This window comes from Lissotriton vulgaris, chromosome 2_1, assembly GCF_964263255.1.
Source record: "Lissotriton vulgaris chromosome 2_1, aLisVul1.2, whole genome shotgun sequence".
Classification (NCBI taxonomy): Eukaryota; Metazoa; Chordata; class Amphibia; order Caudata; family Salamandridae; genus Lissotriton; species Lissotriton vulgaris.
The window spans coordinates 493,934,729-493,949,189 of record NC_141687.1 but is presented as its reverse complement, the minus strand read 5'-3'; positions in this window follow the sequence as shown (position 1 = coordinate 493,949,189).

Genomic DNA, 14,461 nt, shown 5'->3' with positions numbered 1-14,461 from the left:
TGGAGGGCAGATCTTCGGTGCAAGGGCTGCTCGGTGGTAAGGGTTCCCAGTCCCCAAAGCACAATGTCGAGGATGCCTCAGAAGCTGCGCAGTCAGCTTTTCGAGTGTCTTCCAAGAGGTCCGGTCCCACGTCATTCGGTGCCTCCACGGGTCCCTTCTTTGCAGGGACTGTGGATCGGGCTCTGAGAGGTCTGGGAGTCTGGTTCTTGTCGGGCTCTGGGCTCGGGCTCCGGCGGGAGGCGGCGGCAAAGCAGATGTCGAGTTGCTGGTTGGTACCTGTGTTCACAGGGTGGCCACTCCTAGGCCACAAGGGAGATTCTCTTCAGTCTTCTGTGCAGCAGAATGTCGAAGTCCAGTCTTCTTCTTCGTGTAAAGTTGATTCAGGATGATCTGCTGTGCAGTGGCACTGCTCCCACTCTTATTCCCAATCTGAGGGGTGGATCACCTACTAGGTCCCTCCTCTGGGAGGAACCAGGAAGGGGGGCGGTTACACCCCCTTTCCTTTGTCCAGTTCCGCGCCAAGCCTGGGTCTGGGAAGTCCCAGGACCGGTTTGGACTGGCCTATGCACGGGGACACCTTGTGTGCCCCGGGCATGTCTGATTCTATTCAGCCCTGTCCTACCCAATACACAAAACCCTGTCTGGGGTGGTGCTCGCACCTCCCAAGGCAGGAAACCCTTTGTCCAGGCCACCATCTGCCGAGTTTCGGTCAGCAGCAGGAGGCCAGACTCGTGTCTGTGGCAGCATCCATTTTGTGATGCTGAGGCTTTGTTTAACTTTAACCGGGGTTAAGGCTACACACATGTCGTGTCCCTCTAGAAGGGTGGAATGCTATCCCGGTCGCCAGAATTGGCGAGGGGATAGTATTCCAATTCGTATGACACCTTACTCGACATGTTTTGATAAAGCCAAACCAAAGATAGCAAATTACCGCGAGGATTATAATGCACTTAAGAGTATATGGTATGGCAATATCCCGGAACAGCTTAGGGAGTGGTTCCCGACAGCTGCAGACAGGCTCAGCTCATGCTAGAGCACCATCTCACATATTTCCAAGCACTCTGCCTCCAGGATTGATGAGGCCTTCCATAGGAGTGGCTGATAGGAACATATGTGTCCAGTTTAGGGTTAGGCACAGACATACTGTACCTAAGTAAGAGGTGATTACACCAACTTACCCCAGCTGAGTGATCAGCCAGTTGTGTCAAATATGGAGGCCAGGCCAGGGGTGGCACAATACATGCTGCAGCCCCTGGTAGGCCTTGGATACACCTATGCCCTGGGCACCTATGGTGCACTGATACAGGGGCTCATAAGGTGAACCAGTTCCAATTCGTAATGCACCTAAAGTGCATTGGCAGTAATTTAGAGAGAGAACAGCAGGCTGTGGGTCTGATTAGCAGGCCCACAGCCACATTAAGTCAGAAACCAGTGAAGCAAAAAGCAAAATTTTGGGGTGACCATAGGATAGCAGACCCTACTCTCCTACATAACCCCCCCCCCCCAAACGCAGGGACATTAGACTAACCTTGACCAGTTGTGTCTTCATGTTCTAAGTGGAAGTACCTGGAGAGACCATCTGCGTTGCCATGGTCAGTCCCTGGGCGGTGCTCCACTGTAAAGTCCATCCCCTGTAGGGAAATGGACCACCTGAGTAGTTTGGGGTTTTCACCCTTCATCTGATTAAGCCATAAGAGGGGCTTATGGTCGGTCTGAATCTTGAAGTGAGTACCAAACAAGTATGGCCTCAACTTCTTCAGGGCCCACACCACAGCAAAGGCCTCCCTCTCTATAGCTGACCAACGTTTCTCTCTGGGGGTCAGCCTTCTGCTAATGAAAGCAATGGGCTGGTCCTGGCCATCTACATTAAGCTGTGAAAGCACTGCTCCCACTCCCAACTCAGAAGCATCTGTTTGGACAATTAACTCTCTTGAGTAGTCAGGACTCTTCAGGATAGGTGCAGAGCACATGGCCTTCTTCAGGTCATCAATGCCTTTTGACAGATTTCTGTCCACTGAACCTTTTTGGGCATCTTCTTGGATGTCAGATCATTAAGAGGAGTCACAATGGACCCATAGTTCTTAACAAACTTCCTGTAGTACCCAGTCAGGCCCAAGAAAGCTCTGACCTGAGTCTGGGTGGTTGGAGGGGACCAGTCCTTGATGGTCTGGATCTTACTCTCCAGTGGTTGAACTTGGCCTCCACCTACAAGGTGGCCCAGGTATACAACCTTACTCTGCCCTATCTGGCACTTTGTTGCCTTGATAGTGAGGCCTGCCTTCTGCAGAGCCTCAAGCACTTCCTTCAGGTGGACCAGGTGATCCTCCCAGGTGGAGCTAAAGACAGCAATATCATCCAGATAAGCTGCACAAAAGTCATCCAACCCAGTGAGGACTTGATTCACCAACCTTTGGAAGGTGGCAGGTGCATTTTTCAAACCAAAGGGCATCACCACAAACTGATAATGCCCACTAGGGGTAGAAAATGCTGTTTTGGCTTTAGACTCCTCAGCTAACCTGATTTGCTAGTAGCCAGCTGTCAAGTCAAATGTGCTCAAATATTTGGCAGAAGCCAACTTGTCAATGAGCTCATCTGCCCTTGGAATAGGGTGTGCATCTGTCCTGGTGACAGCATTGAGTCCTCTGTAATCCACACAGAACCTCATCTCTCTCTTGCCATCTTTGGTGTGAGGTTTGGGGACCAGAACCACTGGGCTAGCCCAGGGGCTCTCTGAAGGCTCAATGACACCTAATTCCAGCATCTTTTGCACCTCAGTCTTTATACAGTCCCTGACGTGGTCAGGTTGCCTGTAAATCTTGCTCTTTACAGGAAGACTGTCACCAGTGTCCACCACATGTGTACACCAGTTAGTCTGACTGGGTGTCAATGAGAACATATGCCTGTATGCCTGTAGAACTTGTCTGCAGTCATGTTGCTGATGTTCAGTGAGGCTGCCACCTAAGGCCACACCATCAACTGAGCCATCCTCAGGGTTCTGAGTGAGCAGGTCTGGGAGAGGGTCACTCTCTTCCTCCTGTCCCTCATCTGTAGCCATGAGCAAGCCCATGTCTGCCCTGCTGACATATACCTTCAATCTGTTCACATGGAGCACCCTGTGGGGGCTCCTGGGAGTTCCTAGGTCCTCCAAGTAGGTAACCTCTCCCTTCTTCTCCAGAATTGTATGGGGTCCAGACCATTTGTCTTGGAGTGCTGCTGGGGCCACTGGCTCCAACACCCATACCTTCTGTCCAGGCTGAAATTCAACAAGGACAGCCTTTTGGTCATGCCAAGCTTTCTGTAATTCTTGGCTAGCCTCAAGGTTTTTGGATGCCTTTTCCATGTACTCTGCCATCCTGGAGCGGAGACCAAGTACATAGTCCACTATGTCTTGCTTAGGCTTTTTGAGAGGTAACTCCCATCCTTCCTTCACTAGACACAGGGGTCCTCTTACAGGGTGCCCAAACAACAATTCAAAGGGGCTGAAGCCAACCCCCTTTTGAGGGACCTCTCTGTAAGCAAACAAAAGGCAGGGCAGTAGGATGTCCCATCTTCGCCTGAGCTTTTCAGGTAATCCTTTAATCATGCCCTTTAGGGTCTTGTTAAATCTCTCAACAAGCCCATTGCATTGTGGGTGATAAGGAGTGGTGAACTTGTAGTTGACACCACATTCCTTCCACATAGCTGTCAAATATCCTGACATGAAGTTGGCACCTCTATCAGATATTACCTCCTTAGGAAACCCCACTCTGGAGAAAACTCCAAGTAAGGCCCTGGCCACAACAGGAGCTGTTGTGGTCCTAAGTGGAATTGCCTCTGGGTACCTGGTGGCATGATCCACTACCACCAGTATGAATCTGTGCCCAGATGCTGTAGGGGGATCCATTGGACCAACAATATCAATCCCCACTCTTTCAAAGGGAACACCCACCGCAGGTAGTGGTATCAGGGGGGCCTTTGTTGTTCCACCTGCTTTACCACTGGCTTGGCAGGTTTCACAGGAGCGACAAAACTCCTTGGTGTCTTCAGACATGTGAGGCCAGTGAAAGTGAGGGACAAGCCCGTCCCAGGTCTTGTTCTGGCCTAAGTGTCCTGCTAGAGGAATATCATGGGCAAACAAAAGGCAGGGCAGTAGGATGTCCCATCTTCGCCTGAGCTTTTCAGGTAATCCTTTAATCATGCCCTTTAGGGTCTTGTTAAATCTCTCAACAAGCCCATTGCATTGTGGGTGATAAGGAGTGGTGAACTTGTAGTTGACACCACATTCCTTCCACATAGCTGTCAAATATCCTGACATGAAGTTGGCATCTCTATCAGATATTACCTCCTTAGGAAACCCCACTCTGGAGAAAACTCCAAGTAAGGCCCTGGCCACAACAGGAGCTGTTGTGGTCCTAAGTGGAATTGCCTCTGGGTACCTGGTGGCATGATCCACTACCACCAGTATGAATCTGTGCCCAGATGCTGTAGGGGGATCCATTGGACCAACAATATCAATCCCCACTCTTTCAAAGGGAACCCCCACCACAGGTAGTGGTATCAGGGGGGCCTTTGTTGTTCCACCTGCTTTACCACTGGCTTGGCAGGTTTCACAGGAGCGACAAAACTCCTTGGTGTCTTCAGACATGTGAGGCCAGTGAAAGTGAGGGACAAGCCTGTCCCAGGTCTTGTTCTGGCCTAAGTGTCCTGCTAGAGGAATATCATGGGCTAAGGTGAGAAGGAAGCCCCTAAATTGCAGAGGTATAACCAACCTCCTGGTTGCACCAGGCTTGGGGTCTCTACCCTCTGTGTAAAGGAGTCCTTCATCCCAATAAACTTTATGGGCACCTTCAGCATTCCCAGCAGCCTCAGCAGCAGCCTGCTATCTGAGGGGTTCAAGAGAAGGACAGGTTAACTGAGCCTGCCCCAAGTCTGCCCTAGAAGGTCCCCCTGTCCCCAGAAACTCAACCTGATCAGGTTCAAGTTCTTCAGGGACAGTTCCTTCAGGGGTCTCAAGATCAGTTTCCTGTGAAGCCTGATCCTCACTTGTAGGCAGTTGGGAAGGCGCAGCCTTAACCCTCCTGTTCTTCTTCTTGGAAGGTGCTTGGTCCATTGTTCCAGGATCCAAGACCTGAGGTTCAGAGAGGCACTTTTTGGCCTGTGACCTGGTCACAGCAAGGACATGTGATGATATCCCTAACATCTCTGCATGAGTCCTGTACTCAACTTCTGACCATAGAGAGTTTTCCAGGTCATTGCTCAACAAACATTCTACTGGGAGATCAGCACTAACCACAACTCTTTTTAGGCCAGTTACCCCTCCCCAGGAAAAGTTAACAAGTGCCACACTATGTGTAGTAGTGACATTGCTGGCATTGGTCACCAGGTAATCATCACCTGGCATGTATTGACCAGGGTCCACAAAGTTAGGTGCCACCATAGTGACACTGGCACATGTGTCCCTGTAAGCTTGAGCCACTTTATTGTTGATCAAAGGCGTCTGTCTGTATTTGCCCAGATTACTGGGACTTATGTCAGGGGTCAAATCTATGTCCCCTTCACAAATCAGAACAGCCTGTGTAAGGGTTCTGACTAGGTCAGAATCTCCTTCAGTTCCCAAAGTGATACCCACTAATCCCTTGGTTTGAGGACCAGCACTGCTAACTGTACTAGTGGGTGCAGGTGCCTTAGGGGCTGCAGTGCTGGGGGCTCCACCCTTTTTACACTCACTTGTCCAGTGAGAGGTGTTCTTACAAGTTTTACACCAGGGTTTCTTCTGACCTTCTTTCTTCTTCTTCTTGGAAGTTTGGGACCCACCCTCTGTCTCAGTTTGGGGCCCTGTTGAAGACTTCTGGTCTTTAGCTTTCTGCTCCCCACCCTTCTGGTCTGTTTTCTTCTGGTCACCACCCTGGTTCTGGTTCTGGTTCTTTTGCTTAACTCTGGTTCTTACCCATTTATCTGCCCTCTTTCCCAATTCTTGGGGAGAGGTCAAATCTGAGTCAACCAAATGTTGATGCAACTGCTGGTTCTGACAATTATTTAAAATTTGTTCTCTCATCAGCAAATTATACAATCCTTCATAGTCTGTAACCTTGCTTCACAGCAACCATCCCTCCAGAGCCTTGGTGGCACACTCAACAAATTCAGACCAGTCCTGAGTCTGTGTCTTCTGGGTATCTCTGAACATTAACCTGTACTGTTCAGTGGTTAAGCCTAACCCATCAATCAGAGCACTCTTCAGGACCAGGTAGTTTCTAGAATCCCCATCACTAACTGTGAGGAGTCTGTCTCGGCCTCTACCTTCAAAGGAGAGCCACAAGATTGCTGCCCACTGCTCCTGAGGGATCTGCTGTACTCTGCAGGCTCTCTCCATTGCAGTAATCCATTTATGTATATCATCCCCAGCTTTGTAGGGGGGCACAATCTTACTCAGGTTTCTGTTATCAAAAGACCTGTCTTTATCCTTGTGGATATTGCTGCCACCAGTGGGTTCTATTACCCCACTCTCTCTAGGCTGTCTTGCTCTAGCAAGTTTCTCTTGGGCCAGGGCAATTTCTAACTCTTGTCTCTGGACTCTCAATTCAGCCTCTCTAATTTGAGATTCTCTCAATTTGGCCTCATGTTCCCTTCTCTGAGGGCTAGTCATCCTCTTTCTAGAGTGACCATGAGAACCTCTAGAAGCATGGGAGTTGTCAGAGTCACCTGAGTGAGTCCTTCTCCTCCTAGGCTTCTGGTTAAGTCCACCTGGGGGTCTGAATGGGTTGTTACCTGATTCATTCCCAAGTAAGCTTAAGTTAGCCTGGTTCAGTCTACTGACCAGCACCTGACTATTTCTGTCATCATCTGACTCACTGCTTTCCACCTCCTCCTCTTCTTCCTCTTCCTCTTCCTCCTCATCTACCTGAGGAGCTCCAGTGGTGGAGGCTTCCTCATCTACCAGGATGATAGGGGCAGGGGTGTCTACAGTGTCATCCTCTGAAGGATGGCCTCCTTCAGCATTCCCCGTGGGGTTTGCCTTAGAGGGCTTTAGAGTCTCAGACTGGTCTAAGAGCTCTCTTAGGTGGCCTGTAGTAGGGGAAGGCCCTGTCTTCAGACCCCTTAAGACACAAAGCTGTCTTAATTCCTTAAAGGAAAAAATAGCAAATTTGGATGGTGCCCTTGGAGGGTCACTCTCAACAGGAGTAAGTCCACTGGACCCCTCTGCTCCAGACATTGCTCTAGTGTGGGTGGATGTGTTGCAATCTACCTACACTGGTGTTTACCTTCTAAACCTATCTAGTAGTTGTAGCTAGGGTGTGCTACTCCCTTTGCTCTACAACAACTAAGTTCAGTAGAACTTAAGTATACTAGTCTTGTTTTATATGTACCTAGCAGGTACCTGTATGATCTTTCAAATGATAATCTCAAAGATTGTAATGGTAAAACAACAGCAAGCTCAGATCCCAATCCGCTGCTCACCAATGTGAGAAGTTGGCCTGGTATATAATGCTCACTAATTCTTAGTGATCACTTTGTACCATGCCAAGCAACCCTTATGATGATGGTTGTAATTCAACCTTGTAGACCAGTTATCCTAGTGGTAACGTGGACAAAGCAGTCATCGGCTAAACTCTGAAAGGCATGTGAAGCCAGCTGTTATACCATACACAACCCCGTGAATACCAAATGAAAGGGACACCACACAGATATATATTGAAAATATATATTGATTTATTAACTATAAAATCCCCTGGACTCTTTATGAGCACAGAAGCACAAGCGTTAAATCACAAGACAGTTTAAAATACACAAAAGTTGCACAATATGGATGAGCCCAAGGGGCCACCTAAACCATATACTAAGAAAGTGGTATAAGAGATACCAATAGGAAAGTGAACAGGCCTAGGTCCTTGGGAATCGCTGGAGCTATTCGAGACTAGCAGTGACTAAGTCGGGAGAGGCCCACGGGACTCGGGTGCAGTGTTCAAAGTGCACGCACTTTCCAATGTAAAGTCTATGGTGCGTAAAAAGTACAAAGTTAGAAAGTTAGGAACCTTCCGAGTGACCTACGGAGCTGAAACTTAAGACACAGGCCCTTGAGATGTGTACCAGTGCAGGAGCACTGGCGGAGCTGAGTTACCTCACCCACAGGAAGCGGGTGCACAGGGTCGAAGTAGTGTCGGGTTTCGTCACGCTGGTCGATGGTGCTTGGAGCTGAAGATGCTGCAGGCGGCTCGATGTGAAGAGTTCCGGTGGATCCAAGGGTGGATCTGAAGATGTGAAGACCTGAAAGCAGAGGGGACAGGGTTCAAAGTCACTAGCCAGTGACTACCGTGGAACCAGATTGGAACCAGGCGATGTCGGGTGCAAACAGGCGTTGTCGGGTAGCTTCTTTCTGCAGCCACGTGGATACCCGGGGTCAAGGATGTCCAGGAGTCGGTCACGAGCTGTCCCACGTAGACTTCTCGCTGCTGGCGGTGTCGGCGACCTGATCGGAGCAAACAGGCCTTGGCAAATGCAACCCACGTAGAAGTTGAAAGATGCCTATCACTCGGACCAGCAAGGTCAGAGCGGGTGCTCCTTTTTACAGGAGCTTGGTTAGGTCTGGAGCAACCAGACCTGCTGTGTAAATCGTCGGTTTCGTCGCCAAGATGGCCGCTGACCACGTGGCTAGTGGCCGGGATGGCGCGTCGAGTGGCACAATGCAAAAGGGCCCCACGCAGATCGTGGAGATGCTGGAGGGCAGATCTTCAGTGCAGGGGCTGCTCGGTGGTGGGGGTTCCCAGTCCCCAAAGCACAACATCGAGGATGCCTCAGAAGCTGCGCAGTCAGCTTTTCGAGTGTCTTCCAAGAGGTCCGGTCCCACGTCACTCGGTGCCTCCACGGGTCCCTTCTTTGCAGGGACTGTGGATCGGGCTCTGAGAGGTCTGGGAGTCTGGTTCTTGTCGGGCTCTGGGCTCGGGCTCCGGCGGGAGGCGGTGGCAAAGCAGATGTCGAGTTGCTGGTTGGTACCTGTGTTCACAGGGTGACCACTCCTAGGCCACAAGGGAGATTCTCTTCAGTCTTCTGTGCAGCAGAATGTCGAAGTCCAGTCTTCTTCTTCGTGTAAAGTTGATTCAGGATGATCTGCTGTGCAGTGGCACTGCTCCCACTCTTATTCCCAATCTGAGGGGTGGATAACCTACTAGGTCCCTCCTCTGGGAGGAACAAGGAAGGGGGCGGTTACACCCCCTTTCCTTTGTCCAGTTCCGAGCCAAGCCTGGGTCTGGGAAGTCCCAGGACCGGTTTGGACTGGCCTATGCACGGGGACACCTTGTGTGCCCCGGGCATGTCTGATTCTATTCAGCCCTGTCCTACCCAATACACAAAACCCTGTCTGGGGTGGTGCTCGCACCTCCCAAGGCAGGAAACCCTTTGTCCAGGCCACCATCTGCCGAGTTTCGGTCAGCAGCAGGAGGCCAGACTCGTGTCTGTGGCAGCATCCATTTTGTGATGCTGAGGCTCTGTTTAACTTTAACCGGGGTTAAGGCTACACACATGTCGTGTCCCTCTAAAAGGGTGGAATGCTATCCCCGTCGCCAGAATTGGCGAGGGGATAGTATTCTAATTCGTATGACACCTTACTCGACATGTTTTGATAAAGCCAAACCAAAGATAGCAAATAACCGCGAGGATTATAATGCACTTAAGAGTATATGGTATGGCAATATCCCGGAACAGCTTAGGGAGTGGTTCCCGACAGCTGCAGACAGGCTCAGCTCATGCTAGAGCACCATCTCACATATTTCCAAGCACTCTGCCTCCAGGATTGATGAGGCCTTCCATAGGAGTGGCTGATAGGAACATATGTGTCCAGTTTAGGGTTAGGCACAGACATACTGTACCTAAGTAAGAGGTGATTACACCAACTTACCCCAGCTGAGTGATCAGCCAGTTGTGTCAAATATGGAGGCCAGGCCAGGGGTGACACAATACATGCTGCAGCCCCTGGTAGGCCTTGGATACACCTATGCCCTAGGCACCTATGGTGCACTGATACAGGGGCTCATAAGGTGAACCAGTTCCAATTCGTAATGCACCTAAAGTGCATTGGCAGTAATTTAGAGAGAGAACAGCAGGCTGTGGGTCTGATTAGCAGGCCCACAGCCACATTAAGTCAGAAACCAGTGAAGCAAAAAGCAAAAATTTGGGGTGACCATCGGATAGCAGACCCTACTCTCCTACACACACTAACCGAGTTTACAAACTTCAAGGGTTATCGAATTACGATATCCTCGCAAAAATACGAGACCCTCGGTTTTTAGCAATTGCAATCGTCAAATAAAAACCCAAAAAGAGAACCAACAACTAAGGACCACAAATGCAATGGAACCATGCAATCAACCAAGTTTCGACAACAACAACCAAGCTTCAAGGTACAAAGCAAATGTCCCAAAAAGGAACCAAAGAACCAACAACTAAGGACTGGGAGCGACCCACAAATGCTTAACTGAAAGAACAATGGCGTCACCAGGAAGGCCCGTCTATCGTCTCGCCGTACAAAGGACTACGCCAGGCGCCAAAACAGGTTGACAGTCAGGGCATCAGTCCGTCGCAGCCGTCAGGAGGCAGGAATCTTCGCGGGAAAAATCTTCGGACCACTTATTTCGACAACAGGATCGATGAAGCGGGGTGCACCTTCCCTCGGAGATTTCACACGAAGTTCCTCACGATCGTCAGGCCTTGGACCGGTACCACTGATGTCGCCCCACGTTGGGCGCCAACTGAAGGACTGGGCTATTCTAAGGCCCAGCGGTGCCAGGGGACAACACCTGAAAACTTTGTGGGTTACCTGTTCCGGCGTACAAATCACAGAGACACGGGACACTTCCTTCGGCGTCAAAGATCAGTGTTTATTTACTGCAGGGATACAGAGATCGCTAGAAGTACAACATAGTGTAGGTTCTGGGAGTCTGCTTCGAATTTCAAAAGTGGATCGCTCCTTTTATACACATTTTCGTCATTGCACAACATAACGAACAAAAGGTTACAACTCAGTTCCCACAGTAAACTTCAAAAGGATTTCATTCATGTTTTCAGAAGCCCGGAACATAATTACAGTAGCATTGCCGGTTCCCAACTGTAAAAGCACGTTATCCCACCATTAGGCACATTCCACTCTAGTTGTAAACAAGCTAAGAGAAGAGACAGAAACAGGTGCAAGGAAGACAAAGGCAGACAACAGACTGAAAAGAGTGTGGGGGCAATATTGGAAACGTGATCACAGGATCAAAGGATTCGAGCCTAACGCATGCAAGGCTGAAACAATAGACCGGCACGGCAAGATGAGCCTCGAGCGGAGCCATATGCCTTTGCCGTGTCATTCCCCTAGTCATAAAGACACACTCAAAGGAATATGCTTCTTCTGCAAGAGCTTGGGAAGCCCAGGGTCATGAAGCGGACATTGTCCGTTCGTCGGCTAAGTGAGGGCAAGAAACAAAATGGATGCCGTATCTAAAATGGAACCCGAGGGTTCAGATGAAGAAACCCACGAATAAGACGAACCTTTCCACGTAGGGTAGCGAAAACGCGTACACCTACTAAACTCGTCATTTGCGGTTCATAGATACCAAAGTCGTCTATATCCGAAAATGCCCAAAACGTTGTTGCGATTTTCACGGAACCTCACCAGCAACCCTAACCCTTAGCAAAGTGAAAGGAGACATTCCAGTACTCGAGTGAGGAGTAATTCGTATTGCCCACAACATGTTAGAAATTGCCTCCTTCCAGTGCAAGCCATTTACAAAAGCCAAATGTGACTGATCCTTGATCACGTGGTTGAGGCGTTCAACCAGACCATTGCTGCGAGGATGATGAAGAGAGGTGAGGATATGGTTAATGCCATGAACTTTCAAGAACTTCTGCATTTCCATAGACACTAACTGAGTCCCGTTATCAGTCACCAACGTTCCCAAAGAAAACATTCTTGAAGAAATTGATGACGGTTGCAGAATTGATGCCATCTAGAAACCTAACCTCTGGCCACTTGGAGATATAGTCGATCAACACCAAATCGTATTAGGGAGAACTACCCATACCACCAAAAGGCCCAGCAACATCGAAAGCCAACTTACGCCAGGGTGAGTTCTTTACAGCTATAGGATTGATGAGAGATCGATAAGTTACTTGAGTTTTGTCACTCAAGATATACGCACCACGATCATGAACACAGTGTTCAATAGACCTATCAACACCAGGCCACCAGAAATCCTCCCTAACCCTCCGCCTCATGGCACGAATGCCTAGATGACCTTCAAGGGCCAGATCCAACACATTCCTGCGCATGGTCACAGGCACAACCAATAATCCACCTCTATGCAGAATCCGATCAACAATGGACAACTCATCGCATATCTCTTGAAGGGAATGAGTTCGGGAGGCAAACATGTGCTGTTGGGCAAGCCATGAACCACAAAGTATATTACCTTGCTTATCTCAATATCTTCAGACAAAGACAATTTCCAATCGATTTCAGACAAAGCAGTTCCTGTGTCAGCTACTGCACTAACAGCACACACCATTTCCAAATCCTCACCCACAGAGTCAAAAGCAGATTCAGAAAGGGGTAACCCAGACAGGCAATCAGCTACGTGATTCTAAACACCAGCCATGAACTCCAGCTGATAATTACATTGATTTAACCGGTAATGCCACTTAGCTATACGTGGTGTGGCCCTGCCACCACCCTTGGTGGAAAAAAGATCTACCAGTGGTTTATGGTCGGTCCTTAGAACAAGTTCATTCCCCCACAAAAAATTACAAAAATAGTGCAAACCCCACCACAGAGCCAGGGCCTCCTTCTCATTCATGAAGTAAGTTCTCTCTGCTCCACAAAGTGCTCTAGAGGCAAAAGCAATTATCTCCTCCCGATTGTCAGATCTTTTCTGCATAAGAACAGCCCCAAGACCCAAATTGCTCGAATCAGTGGTAACAATACATCGATTATTGATATTAAATACCTTGAGCGGGAGTGCTTGCACAATTGCTTCTTTCAATATCATGAAATCACAAGCACACTGATCTGACCATACCTACTTCACATTCCTTTTCAGAAGCTCACTCAAACACACCGTCCTATCTGAGAAATTTTGGCCACAAATTTGACGTAATACTCAATACTCAACCAACCCAAGAAATTAACGCAGCTGGTATTCTGTGGATATGGTGCATTTTGGATGGCATCTAGAAAATTCATTTTGGGTTCCACTCCACTCTCGGAAATGTGATGCCCTAAATAGTCTACTCCTTCTTGGAGAAATTTACACTTTTCCTTTCTTAACACTAATCAGCTAGACTTGACAATGTCCAATATTTCCCTGACTCTGGAATTGTGCTCTAACTCAGTTTTTCCATGAATAAAAATGTTGTCTTGGAAAAACACAACTCCTGCAGTGTTCTTAAACAGATTCCCCATGCGGGGCTGGAACACAGCAGAAACTGACAACAAACCAAATGGCATACGTACATAGCAAAATGCACCTTCGGGTGTCACAAAGGACATGAGGTGTCTAGAGTCCTTGCACAATTCCACTTGATGGTAAGCAGAAGAAATGTAGAGAGAGGAGAAATACTTTGCACCCTTCATTGTAGACAACATCTCATTAATGTTGGGCGGGGTTGGCGGTCCACTCATATGCAAGCATTTAGGTCGCGCAAGTCCACATACATTCTGAGGGACTTGTAAGCCTTGTGTGCCAAAACAATGAGGGACAGCTATTCAGACCCCTCAATGGATTCTATTACACCCATGGAACACAACCGCTTGAGTTCCTATTTGATCTCACCCTGCACACTAAGTGGTACCTAACGCACCTCATGTGCAACAGCTATTGCACCCTCCTTCAAAACAATGCAGTGCTGAAAACCCCTGAGTTTACCCAACTTACCACTAATAATATCTGGGTACCTTTGAATCCAATCACTTGGATAACAATTTTGCAGTGACTGTACGTACAGGGGTAACAGCAGGAAAACTGGAGTAAAACTGTTTGGCTTCGCGTTTAGATAAGACCATATCCAGATGATTGGAATCTAGAATGATTCCGAGCTCACCCTGCTCGCCCCATCTCAATAAATTTGCACCTTCCTTCAAAATGCATACAGTCCCTTGTGCTAAATCCCCTTTGAATTCAAACTTGCCAAGAATCTCTACTCTTTTACCACCATAAGCAAAACATTTTATGTTGGGCTGGTCAACAGGAATGTCGCTCAATTCCTAAAAGTCTTTGGTATTGATGAGGGTAGAAGGAGAACCAGAATCAGCCAGAAACATTATATTTCTGCTGTTTAAGTTTTTGGCACCGCATGGGATTTTCATCTATGTGATTCAACTATGGAAGCAATTTCCACTGCACCATCCGATTGAACAGAGGAAAAAGACAACATTAACAATTCATAACTTTCATTATCTTTCCCAGCGGTAACATACTCCTCTTCAATAACTTTCACAGTTCTTGACAGTCCCCTA